Here is a 14,546-nt window from a genome sequence, read left to right as displayed (position 1 = left end):
TAGAAGATATGAGCAAAACAAGTTAAACATGGCATTGATGCAAAATGCATACAAACATCAAGCAAACACCTCAAAACAAGGATGCACCAAGATAAGTTTCATATAGAGCATGCTCAAAACGGAGCAACGGTGCAACACATACACTCCAAACAAGATATAGCAACAATCTGTCCAAAACAGCAACTAGGCATCTAGAACGCATCAAAACAATATGCTACAGCAACTCAATATGAAAACAAAAGGCATGGACATGATGTACATGTAAAGCATTACAAAACATGAACACTGAGCTATCTCCAGAAATCAATAGAACATGCTAAAAAAGACATGGCAAATTACAAATAATAACAGGTTCACAGACTTGGCAGAATTCACTGAACATGGCAGAAATAACATCAGGTTGCTAAGTTTAGAGCTATCAAACAACATGCTACAGGAACATATCATAGCAAACAAAGGCATGAAATGAATCTACTAATTGCATAGAACAAAAGTCCCTTACTGTTCATGAGCCAAAAAGGCACAGAAGATATGATGGCACCCATGTAAACATAGCAAGTAATATGACAGATTCAGACTTAGAAGAAAAACAGAGCATGGCAGAAATAACGATAAGTAGGCATGTTGGTGAGCTTGAAACACTCACTGCAGAGCATTACATGGCATTGCAAGGTAACCAACAGTAAGAAGGCATTATTATGAAGCTAAGAATGGCAAGAGCAAGTTCATAGGGTACATGGATCACTAGAAAAACACATGGCAATAACGAACTTCATGTTAACAGGCTTACAACAAGCTACAGCAGGTTATAAATACAACCCAGGGCATGGATGGATAGAGCATAACATGTATAACAAAACATCCTTAGTGAACATCTCCAGATTATGCATAGAACTCATGGTGACAGCAGATTTACATGCAACAAAATATAACAGACTCAGACTTAGCAGAAATCACTAAGTCACAGAAATCAGCAACATTACGGAGGCTACTTTGCATGCTTGTGCTAGTCACCACATAGATCACAAAAATACAAGTCAAGCACCCCTGTAAAGATGGCATGATGTAGTCAAAACACATGTAGACACCAAGCTCATAGGATGCACACACAAAATGCAATGAAAAAGAAAAATCACCAAGTTCCGATAACAGACAGCAGTTAACATCATATAGCACTCTTGTAACGATGATTTAGGCATCAATATGAACTCAAACAGACATGGCATAATGGAACAAAATGAAGAGCATCTCATGGCGAACATTTCGATATATTATATGCATGAATCGGAGCACCAAGCACGAAGTTATGGCATGATGAACAGAGCAACATAATGCAACAATTTTGGGACTTGGCAGAAATTTACCCTCGCGAAAAGTCAACGCGGGAAGAGACGGAGCGGGACGGAGGGATCCGGGTCGCGGGATGGCGTTTGGATGGCCGGGCGGGTGGATCTCGTCCCACCAGCCGGATCCGGCGACGAGGCGGCGGCCGGCGACGGAGGCGACCTCCGGCGAGGCGCGCGACGCCGGGGGAGGCGCGGGGAGCGGCGGCGGCGGTCGGAGTCGGTGAGGTGACGGGGCGAGGTCGCCGCCCGGGCGGACGGCGGCGAGCGGGCGCCGGGGCGCGCGGGCCAGCGGCGGCGGCGGAAGGCGGGGGCTCGGGGAGCGACCGGCGGCGGGGTCGGGGCGGCGACGCGGAACCGAGGCGGCGGCGCTGGGCGGCGAAGGGCGGCGGTGCTGGGCGGCGAAGGGCGGCGGCGGCGCGCGGGCTCGCGCGGGCGGGATCTAGGCCCCGCGGGCCTGGCGCGGTGGGAGGAGAGAGGAGGCGAGGTGGCGGCTCGGGATTGGGCGCGGGGGCGGCGGCGCTGAGGTGGCGACGCGGGATTGGTCGAGGCGACGTGTCCGGCGGACACGTCCGGCAACGGCGATTTCGTCCGGCGGCGCGGGAGGAGCAGGGCTAGGGTTCATCTGCGCGAAATTTCGGGGAGGGGCACATATATGTAGGTAGAGGGAGCTAGGAGAGTCCAAACGGGGTGCTGTTTTCGCCCACACGATCGTGATCGAACGACCGAGAGCATGAAGGGGGTTTGGATGGGCTAGTGGGCTGATTTGGAGGGGTGCTGGGCTGCAAAGAGAAGGGGCTTCGGGCTACGCGGTTAACCGTTGGGGCATCAAACGACCTCCAAATGGAACGAAATTTGACGGGCGGTCTACCGGTACTATACCAAGGCCACTCGGCAAATCTGGGCCCATTCCGAGAATGCTTTTCTCCCACTCACGAAACAAGGTCTGAGAGGGGGACGGGCGCGTGCGAGAGTGTCGAAACGCGAAACGGACAACGGGGAAAAGGACCGGATGCAAGTTTTGAAAAACATGCAGATGAAATGCAGATGATGACATGGCAAAATGCAACACGCAAGCACACGACATGGCAAGGACGGCGAATAACTGGCAGACACCTGGCGCCTCGGATCCGGGGCGTTACACTCTTCCACCAATTGGGCCCATGAGGCCCAATAGCCTCCGGGGGGTTCCGGTAAGCCCCCGGTACTTCGGTATATATCCGATAACCCCCGGAACCATTCCGGTGTCCGAATATAGTCATCCAATATATACATCTTCATGTCTCCACCATTTCGAGACTCCTCGTCATGTCCGTGATCACATCCGGGACTCCGAACAACCTTCGGTACATCAAAACATATAAACTCATAATATAACTGTCATCGAAACGTTAAGCGTGCGGACCCTACGGGTTCGAGAACTATGTTGACATGACCGAGACACGTCTCCGGTCAATAACCAATAGCGGAACCTGGATGCTCATATTGGCTCCCACATATTCTACGAAGATCTTTATCGGTCAGACCGCATACCAACATACGTTGTTCCCTTTGCCATCGGTATGTTACTTGCCCGAGATTCGATCGTCGATATCTCAATACCTAGTTCAATCTCGTTACCGGCAAGTCTCTTTACTCGTTCCGTAATACAACATCCCACAACTAACTCATTAGTTGCAATGCTTGCAAGGCTTAAGTGATGTGCATTACCGAGAGAGCCCAGAGATACCTCTCCGACAATCGGAGTGACAAATCCTAATCTCGAAATACGCCAACCCAACAAGTACCTTTGGAGACACCTGTAGAGCACCTTTATAATCACCCAGTTACGTTGTGACGTTTGGTAGCACACAAAGTGTTCCTCCGGTAAACGGGAGTTGCATAATCTCATAGTCATAGGAACATGTATAAGTCATGAATAAAGCAATAGCAACATACTAAACGATCGAGTGCTAAGCTAACGGAATGGGTCAAGTCAATCACATCATTCTCCTAATGATGTGATCTCGTTAATCAAATGACAACTCATGTCTATGGCTAGGAAACATAACCATCTTTGATCAACGAGCTAGTCAAGTAGAGGCATACTAGTGACACTCTGTTTGTCTATGTATTCACACAAGTATTATGTTTCCGGTTAATACAATTCTAGCATGAATAATAAATATTTATCATGATATAAGGAAATAAATAATAACTTTATTATTGCCTCTAGGGCATATTTCCTTCAGTCTCCCACTTGCACTAGATTCAATAATCTAGATTACACAGTAATGATTCTAACACCCATGGAGCCTTGGTGCCGATCATGTTTTGCTCATGGAAGAGGCTTAGTCAACGGGTCTGCAACATTCAGATCCGTATGTATCTTGCAAATTTCTATGTCTCCCACCTAGACTAAATCCCGGATGGAATTGAAGCGTCTCTTGATGTGCTTGGTTCTCTTGTGAAATCTGGGTTCCTTCGCCAAGGCAATTGCACCAGTATTGTCACAAAAGAGTTTCATTGGACCCGATGCACTAGGTATGACACCTAGATCGGATATGAACTCCTTCATCCAGACTCCTTCATTTGCTGCTTCCGGAGCAGCTATGTACTCCGCTTCACATGTAGATCCCGCCATGACGCTTTGTTTAGAACTGCACTAACTGACAGCTCCACCGTTCAATGTAAACACGTATCCGGTTTGCGATTTAGAATCGTCCGGATCAGTGTCAAAGCTTGCATCAACGTAACCATTTACGATGAGCTCTTTGTCACCTCCATAAACGAGAAACATATCCTTAGTCCTTTTCAGGTATTTCAGGATGTTCTTGACCGCTGTCCAGTGATCCACTCCTGGATTACTTTGGTACCTCCCTGCTAAACTTATAGCAAGGCACACATCAGGTCTAGTACACAACATTGCATACATGATAGAGCCTATGGCTGAAGCATAGGGAACATCTTTCATCTTCTCTCTATCTTCTGCAGTGGTCGGGCATTGAGTCTTACTCAACTTCACACCTTGTAACACATGCAAGAACCCTTTCTCTGCTTGATCCATTTTGAACTTCTTCAAAACTTTGTCAAGGTATGTGCTTTGTGAAAGTCCAATTAAGCGTCTTGATCTATCTCTATAGATCTTGATGCCCAATATATACGAAGCTTCACCGAGGTCTTTCATTGAAAAACTCTTATTCAAGTATCCCTTTATGCTATTCAGAAATTCTATATCATTTCCAATCAGCAATATGTCATCCACATATAATATTAGAAATGCTACAGAGCTCCCACTCACTTTCTTGTAAATACAGGCTTCTCCAAAAGTCTGTACAAAACCAAATGCTTTGATCACACTATCAAAGCGTTTATTCCAACTCCGAGAGGCTTGCACCAGTCCATAAATGGATCGCTGGAGCTTGCACACTTTGTTAGCTCCCTTTGGATCGACAAAACCTTCCGGTTGCATCATATACAACTCTTCTTCCAGAAATCAATTCAGGAATACAGTTTTTACATCCATTTGCCAAATTTCATAATCATAAAATGCGGCAATTGCTAACATGATTCGGACAGACTTAAGCATCGCTACGGGTGAGAAGGTCTCATCGTAGTCAATCCCTTGAACTTGTCGAAAACCTTTTGCAACAAGTCGAGCTTTATAGACAGTAACATTACCGTCAGCGTCAGTCTTCTTCTTGAAGATCCATTTATTCTCAATGGCTTGCCGATCATCGGGCAAGTCAACCAAATTCCACACTTTGTTCTCGTACATGGATCCCATCTCAGGTTTCATGGCCTCACGCCATTTTGCGGAATCTGGGCTCACGATCGCTTCTTCATAGTTCGTAGGTTCGTCATGTTCTAGTAACATAACCTCCAGAACAGGATTACTGTACCACTCTGGTGCGGATCTTACTCTGGTTGACCTACGAGGTTCAGTAACACCTTGATCTGAAGTTCCATGATCATCATCATTAACTTCCTCACTAATTGGTGTAGGCATCGCAGAAACCGGTTTCTGCGATGAACTACTTTCCAATAAGGGAGCAGGTACAATTATGTCATCAAGTTCTACTTTCCTCCCACTCACTTCTTTCGAGAGAAACTCCTTCTCCAGAAAGATTCCGAATTTAGCAACAAAAGTCTTGCCTTCGGATCTGTGAAAGAAGGTGTACCTAACAGTATCCTTTGGGTATCCTATGAAGACACATTTCTCCGATTTGGATTCGAGCTTATCAGGTTGAAGTTTTTTCACATAAGCATCGCAGCCCCAAACTTTAAGAAACGACAACTTTGGTTTCTTGCCAAACCACAGTTCATAAGGCGTCGTCTCAATGGATTTTGATGGTGCCCTATTTAACGTAAATGCGGCCGTCTCTAAAGCATAACCCCAAAACAATAGCGGTAAATCAGTAAGAGACATCATAGATCGCACCATATCTAGTAGAGTACGATTACGACGTTCGGACACACCATTACGCTGTGGTGTTCCGGGTGGCGTGAGTTGCGAAACTATTCCGCATTGTTTCAAATGAAGACCAAACTTATAACTCAAATATTCTCCTCCACTATCAGATCGTAGAAACTTTATTTTCTTGTTACTATGATTTTCAACTTCACTCTGAAATTCTTTGAACTTTTCAAATGTTTCAGACTTATGTTTCATTAAGTAGATATACCCATATCTGCTTAAATCATCTGTGAAGGTGAGAAAATAACGATATCCGCCACGAGCCTCAACATTCATCGGACCACATACATCTGTATGTATGATTTCCAACAAATCTGTTGCTCTCTCCATAGTTCCGGAGAACGGCGTTTTAGTCATCTTGCCCATGGGGCACGGTTCGCAAGTACCAAGTGATTCATAATCAAGTGGTTCCAAAAGTCCATCAGTATGGAGTTTCTTCATGCGCTTTACACCGATATGACCTAAACGGCAGTGCCACAAATAAGTTGCACTATCATTATCAACTCTGCATATTTTGGCTTCAATACTATGAATATGTGTATCACTACTATCGAGATTCAACAAAAATAGACCACTCTTCAAAGGTGCATGACCATAAAAGATATTATTCATATAAATAGAACAACCATTATTCTCCGATTTAAATGAATAACCGTCTCGCATCAAACAAGATCCAGATATAAAGTTCATGCTTAACGCTGGCACCAAATAACAATTATTTAGGTCTAAAACTAATCCCGAAGGTAGATGTAGAGGTAGCGTGCCGACCGCGATTTCATCGTTTTTGAACCATTTCCCACGCGCATCGTCACCTCGTCCTTAGACAATCTTCGCTTAATCCGTAGCCCCTGTTTCGAGTTGCAAATATTAGCAACAGAACCAGTATCAAATACCCAGGTGCTACTGCGAGCATTAGCAAGGTACAAATCAATAACATGTATATCACATATACCTTTGTTCACCTTGTCATCCTTCTTATCCGCCAAATACTTGGGGCAGTTCCGCTTCCAGTGACCAGTCTGTTTGCAGTAGAAGCACTTAGTCTCAGGCTTAGGTTTAGACTTGGGTTTCTTCTCCTGAGAAGCAACTTGTTTGCTGTTCTTCTTGAAGTTCCCCTTCTTCTTTCCTTTGCCCTTTTTCTTGAAACTGGTGGTCTTATTGACCATCAATACTTGATGCTCTTTTTGATTTCTACCTCCGCAGCCTTTAGCATTGCGAAGAGCTCGGGAATCGTCTTATCCATCCCTTGCATGTTATAGTTCATCACGAAGCTCTTGTAGCTTGGTGGCAGCGATTAGAGAATTCTGTCAATGATGCTATCATCCGGAAGATTAACTCCCAGTTGAATCAAGCGATTATTATACCCAGACATTTTGAGTATATGCTCACTGACAGAACTATTCTCCTCCATCTTGGAGCTGTAGAACTTATTGGAGACTTCATATCTCTCAATTCGGACATTTGCTTGAAATATTAACTTCAACTCCTGGAACATCTCATATGTGAAGGAAATATGCCCTAGAGGCAATAATAAAGTATTATATATTTCCTTATATCATGATAAATGTTTATTATTCATGCTAGAATTGTATTAACCGGAAACATAATACATGTGTGAATACATAGACAAACAGAGTGTCACTAGTATGCCTCTACTTGACTAGCTCGTTAATCAAAGATGGTTATGTTTCCTACATGAGTTGCCATTTGATTAACGAGATCACCTCATTAGGAGAATGACGTGATTGACTTGACCCATTCCGTTAGCTTAGCACCCGATCGTTTAGTATGTTGCTATTGCTTTCTTCATGACTTATACATGTTCCTATGACTATGAGATTATGCAACTCCCGTTTACCGGAGGAACACTTTGTGTGCTACCAAATGTCACAACGTAAATGGGTGATTATAAAGGTGCTCTACAGGTGTCTCCAAAGGTACTTGTTGGGTTGGCGTATTTCGAGATTAGGATTTGTCACTCCAATTGTCGGAGAGGTATCTCTGGGCCCACTCGGTAATGCACATCACTATAAGCCTTGCAAGCATTGTGACTAATGAGTTAGTTGCGGGATGATGTGTTACGGAACGAGTAAAGAGACTTGCCGGTAACGAGATTGAACTAGGTATCGAGATACCGACGATCAAATCTCGGGCAAGTAACATACCGGTGACAAAGGGAACAACGTATGTTGTTATGCGGTCTGACCGATAAAGATCTTCGTAGAATATGAGGGAGCCAATATGGGCATCCAGGTCCCGCTATCGGTTATTGACCAGAGACGTGTCTCGGTCATGTCTACATAGTTCTCGAACCCGTAGGTCCGCACGCTTAACGTTACGATGACAGTTTTATTGAGTTTTTATGTACCGAAGGAGTTCGGAGTCCCGGATGAGATCGGGGATATGACGAGGAGTCTCGAAATGGTCGAGACGTAAAAATCGATATATTGGATGACTATATTCGGACTTCGGAAAGGTTCCGAGTGATTCGGGTATTTTTCGGAGTACTGGAGAGTTACGGGAATTCGTATTGGGCCTTAATGGGCCATACGGGAAAGGAGAGAAAGGCCTCAAAAGGTGGCCGCACCCCTCCCCATGATCTGGTCCGAATTGGACTAGGGAAGGGGGGCGCACCCTTCCTTCTTTCTCCTTCCCCCTTCCCTTCTCCTACTCCCACAAGGAAAGGAGGAGTCCTACTCCCGGTGGGAGTAGGACTCCCCCTATGGCGCGCCTCTCCCCTTGGCCGGCTGCCTCCCCTTGCTCCTTTATATACGGGGGCAGGGGGGCACCCCAGAGACACAACAATTGATCCTTGAGATCTCTTAGCCGTGTGCGGTGCCCCCCTCCACCATATTACACCTCGATAATACCGTTGCGGAGCTTAGGCGAAGCCCTGCATCGGTGGAACATCATCATCGTCACCACGCCGTCGTGCTGACGAAACTCTCCCTCAACACTCGGCTGGATCGGAGTTCGAGGGACGTCATCGAGCTGAACGTGTGTATAACTCGGAGGTGCCGTACGTTCGGTACTTGATCGGTCGGATCGTGAAGACGTACGACTACATCAACCGCGTTGTGATAACGCTTCCGCTGTCGGTCTATGAGGGTACGTGGACAACACTCTCCCCTCTCGTTGCTATGCATCACCATGATCTTGCGTGTGCGTAGGAAATTTTTTGAAATTACTACGTTTCCCAACAGTGGCATCCGAGCCTGGTTTTTGCGTTGATGCTATGCACGAGTAGAACACAAGTGAGTTGTGGGCGATATAAGTCATACTGCTTACCAGCATGTCATACTTTGGTTCAGCGGTATTGTGAGATGAAGCGGCCCGGGCCGACATTACGCGTACGCTTACGCGAGACTGGTTTCACCGTTGCGAGCACTCGTTGCTTAAAGGTGACTGGCGAGTGTCTGTCTCTCTCACTTTAGTTGAACCGAGTGTGGCTACGCCCGGTCCTTGCGAAGGTTAAAACAGCACCAGCTTGACAAACTATCATTGTGGTTTTGATGCGTAGGTAAGAACGGTTCTTGCTAAGCCCATAGCAGCAACGTAAAACTTGCAACAACTAAGTAGAGGACGTCTAACTTGTTTTTGCAGGGCATGTTGTGATGTGATATGGTCAAGACATGATGTGATATAATTTGTTGTATGAGATGATCATGTTTTGTAACCAAGTTATCGGCAACTGGCAGGAGCCATATGGTTGTCGTTTTATTGTATGAAATGCAATCGCCATGTAATAGTTTTACTTTATCACTAAGCGGTAGCGATAGTCGTAAAAGCAATAAGTTGGCGAGACAACAACGATACTACGATGGAGATCAAGGTGTCGCGCCGGTGACGATGGTGATCATGACGGTGCTTCGGAGATGGAGATCACAAGCACGATGCTTCGGAGATGGAGATCACAAGCACAAGATGATGATGGCCATATCATATCACTTATATTGATTGCATGTGATGTTAATCCTTTATGCATCTTATCTTGCTTTGTTTGACGGTAGCATTATAAGATGATCCTTCACTAAATTATCAAAGTATAAGTGTTCTCCCTGAGTATGCACCGTTGCGAAAGTTCTTCGTGCTGAGACACCACGTGATGATCGGGTGTGATAGGCTCTACGTTCAAATACAACGGGTACAAAACAGTTGCACACGCGGAATACTCAGGTTAAACTTGACGAGCCTAGCATATAACAGATATGGCCTCGGAATACGGAGACCGAAAGGTCGAGCGTGAATCATATAGTAGATATGATCAACATAGTGATGTTCACCATTGAAACTACTCCATCTCACGTGATGATCGGACATGGTTTAGTTGATATGGATCACGTGATCACTTAGAGGATTAGAGGGATGTCTATCTAAGTGGGAGTTCTTAAGTAATATGATTAATTGAACTTAAATTTATCATGAACTTAGTCCTGATAGTATTTTGCAAATTATGTTATAGATCAATAGCTCGCGTTGTTGCTTCCCTGTGTTTATTTTTGATATGTTCCTAGAGAAAAAAAATTATGTAGAAAGATGTTAGTAGCAAAGATGCGGATTGGATCCGTGATCTGAGGATTATCCTCATTGCTGCACAGAAAAATTATGTCCTTGATGCACCGCTAGGTGACAGACCTATTGCAGGAGCAGATGCAGACGTTATGAACGTTTGGCTAGCTCAATATGATGACTACTTGATAGTTTAGTGCATCATGCTTAACGGCTTAGAATCGGGACTTCAAAGACGTTTTGAACGTCATGGATCATATGAGATGTTCCAGGAGTTGAAGTTAATATTTCAAGCAAATACCCGAGTTGAGAGATATGAAGTCTCCAACAAGTTCTATAGCTAAAAGATGGAGGAGAATCGCTCAACTAGTGAGCATGTGCTCAGATTGTCTGGGTACTACAATCGCTTGAATCAAGTGGGAGTTTATCTTCCAGATAAAATAGTGATTGACAGAATTCTCTAGTCACCATCACCAAGTTAGTAGAACTTCGTGATGAACTATAGTATGCAAGGGATGACGAAAGTAATTCCCGAGCTCTTCGTGATGCTGAAATCGACGAAGGTAGAAATCAAGAAAAACATCAAGTGTTGATGGTTGACGAGACCACTTCAAGTGTTGATGGTTGACGAAACCACTAGTTTCAAGAAAAGGGCAAAGGGAAGAAGGGGAACTTCAAAAAGAACGGCTAGCAAGTTGCTACTCAAGTGAAGAAGCCCACGTCTGTACCTAAGCCTGAGACTAAGTGCTTCTACTGCAAAGGGACTGGTCAACTGGAAGTGGAACTACCCCAACTATTTGGTGGATAAGAAGGATGGCAAAGTGAACAAAGGTATATTGGATATACATGTTATTGATGTGTACTTTACTAGTGTTTATAGCAACCCCTCGGTATTTGATACTGGTTCAGTTGCTAAGAGTAGTAACTCGAAACGAGAGTTGCAGAATAAACAGAGACTAGTAAAAGGCGAGGTCACGATGTGTGTTGGAAGTAGTTCCAAGATTGATATGATCATCATCGCACACTCCCTATACTTTCGAGATTAGTGTTGAAACTAAATAAGTGTTATTTGGTGTTTGCGTTGAGCATGAATATGATTTGATCATGTTTTTTGCAATTCGGTTATTCATTTAAGTTAGAGAACAATTGTTGTTCTGTTTACATGAATAAAAACCTTCTATGGTCATACACACCAACGAAAATGGTTTGTTGGATCTCGATCGTAGTGATACACATAATCATAATATTGAAGCCAAAAGATGCAAAGTTAATAATGATAGTGCAACTTATTTGTGGCACTGCCGTTTAGGTCATATTGGTGTAAAGCGCATGAAGAAACTCCATACTGATGGGATTTTGGAATCACTTGATTATGAATCACTTGATGCTTGCGAACCGTGCCTCATGGGCAAGATGACTAAAACGCCGTTCTCTGGTACTATGGAGAGAGCAACAGATTTGTTGGAAATCATACATACAGATGTATGTGGCCCGATGAATATTGAGGCTCGTAGCAGGTATCATTATTTTCTGACCTTCACAGATGATTTGAGCAGATATGGGTATATCTACTTGATGAAACATAAGTCTGAAACATTTGAAAAGTTCAAAGAATTTCAGAGTGAAGTGGAAAATCATCGTCACAAGAAAATAAAGTTTCTACGATTTGATCGTGGAGAAGAGTATTTTAGTTACGAGTTTGGCCTTCAGTTAAAACAATGTGAAATAGTTTCACTACTCACGCCACCTGGAACACCACAGCATAATGGTGTGTCCGAACGTCATAACCGTACTTTATTGGATATAGTGCAATCTATGATGTCTCTTACCAATTTACCACTATCGTTTTGAGGTTATGCATTAGAGACAGCTACATTCACGTTAAATAGGGCACCATCAAAATCCATTGAGACGACGCCTTATGAACTGTGGTTTGGCAAGAAACCAAAGTTGTCGTTTCTTAAAGTTTGGGGTCGCGATGCTTATGTGAAAAAGTTTCATCCTGATAAAGCTCAAACCCAAATCGGAGAAATGTGTCTTCATAGGATACCCAAAGGAGACAGTTGGGTACACCTTCTATCACAGATCCGAAGGCAAGACCTTTGTTGCTTAGTATGGATCCTTTCTAGAGAAGGAGTTTCTCTCGAAAGAAGTGAGTGCGAGGAAAGTAGAACTTGATGAGGTAACTATACCTGCTCCCTTATTGGAAAGTAGTTCATCACAGAAAATGGTTCCTGTGACGACTATACCAATGAGTGAGGAAGTTAATGATGATGATCATGAAATTTCAGATCAAGTTGTTACTAAACCTCGTAGGTCAACCAGAGTAAGATCCGCACCAGAGTGGTACGGTAATCCTATTCTGGAGGTTATGTTACTAGACCATGACGAACCTACAAACTATGAAGAAGCGATGGTGAGCCCAGATTCCGCGAAATGGCTTGAGGCCATGAAATCTGAGATAAGATCCATATATGAGAACAAAGTATGGACTTTGATTGACTTGCCCAATGATCGGCGAGCCATTGAGATTAAATGGATCTTCAAGAGGAAGACGGACGCTGATAGTAGTGTTACTATCTACAAAGCTAGAATTGTCGCAAAAGGTTTTCGACAAGTTCAAGGTGTTGACTACGATGAGAGAGTTTCTCACTCGTATCTATACTTAAAGTCTGTCTGAATCATGTTAGCAATTGCCGCATTTTTGAAATCTGGCAAAGGATAAACAAAACTACATTCCTTAATGGATTTATTAAAGAAGAGTTGTATATGATGCAACCAGGAGGTTTTGTCGATCCTAGAAGTGCTAACAAAATATGCAAGCTCCAGCGATCCATCTATGGCCTGGTGCAAGCATCTCGGAGTTGGAATATACACTTTGATAAGTTGATCAAAGGATATAGTTGTATACAGACTTGCGATGAAGCCTGTATTTACAAGAAAGTGAGTGGGAGCACTACAGCATTTCTGATAAGTATATGTGAATGACATATTGTTGATCGGAAATAATGTAGAATTATTCTGCAAAGCATAAAGGAGTGTTTGAAAGAAGTTTTTCAAAGAAAGACCTCGGTGAAGCTGCTTACATATTGAGCATCAAGATCTATAGAGATAGATCAAGACGCTTGATAAGTTTATTCAATGAGTACATACCTTAACAAGATTTTGAAGTGGTTCAAAATGGAACAGTCAAAGAAAGAGTTTCTTACCTGTGTTACAAGGTGTGAAATTGAGTAAGACTCAAAGCCCGACCACGGCAGAAGATAGAAAAAGAATGAAAGTCATTCCCTATGCCTTGGCCATAGGTTCTATAAAGTATGCCATGCTGTGTAGCAGATCTATTGTATACCCTACACTGATTTTGGCAAGGGAGTACAATAGTGATCTAGGAGTAGATCACTGGACAGTGGTCAAAATTATCCTTAGTGGAATAAGGATATGTTTCTCGATATTATGGAAGTGACAAAAGGTTCGTCGTAAAGGGTTACGTCGATGCAAGTTTTGACACTAAATCTAGATGACTCTAAGTCTTGGTCTAGATACATATTGAAAGTGGGAGCAATTAGCTAGAGTAGCTCCGTGTAGAGCATTGTAGACATAGAAGTTTGCAAAATACTTACGGATCTGAATATGACAGACCCGTTGACTAAAATTATCTCACAATCAAAACATGATCACACCTTAGTACTCTTTGGGTGTTAATCACATAGCGATGTGAACTAGATTATTGACTCTAGTAAACCCTTTGAGTGTTGGTCACATAGAGATGTGAACTATGGGTGTTAATCACATGGTGATGTGAATTATTGATGTTAAATCACATGGCGATGTGAACTAGATTATTGACTCTAGTGCAAGTGGGAGACTGAAGGAAATATGCCCTAGAGGCAATAATAAAGTATTATATATTTCCTTATATCATGATAAATGTTTATTATTCATGCTAGAATTGTATTAACCGGAAACATAATACATGTGTGAATACATAGACAAACAGAGTGTCACTAGTATGCCTCTACTTGACTAGCTCGTTAATCAAAGATGGTTATGTTTCCTAGCCATAGACATGAGTTGTCATTTGATTAACAAGATCACCTCATTAGGAGAATGACGTGATTGACTTGACCCATTCCGTTAGCTTAGCACCCGATCGTTTAGTATGTTGCTATTGCTTTCTTCATGACTTATACATGTTCCTATGACTGAGATTATGCAACTCCCGTTTACCGGAGGAACAC

Source organism: Aegilops tauschii, chromosome 6 (assembly GCF_002575655.3).
Source record: "Aegilops tauschii subsp. strangulata cultivar AL8/78 chromosome 6, Aet v6.0, whole genome shotgun sequence".
NCBI lineage: Eukaryota > Viridiplantae > Streptophyta > Magnoliopsida > Poales > Poaceae > Aegilops > Aegilops tauschii.
The sequence above is the reverse complement of the archived record's forward strand: the minus strand, read 5'-3'. Positions refer to the sequence as shown.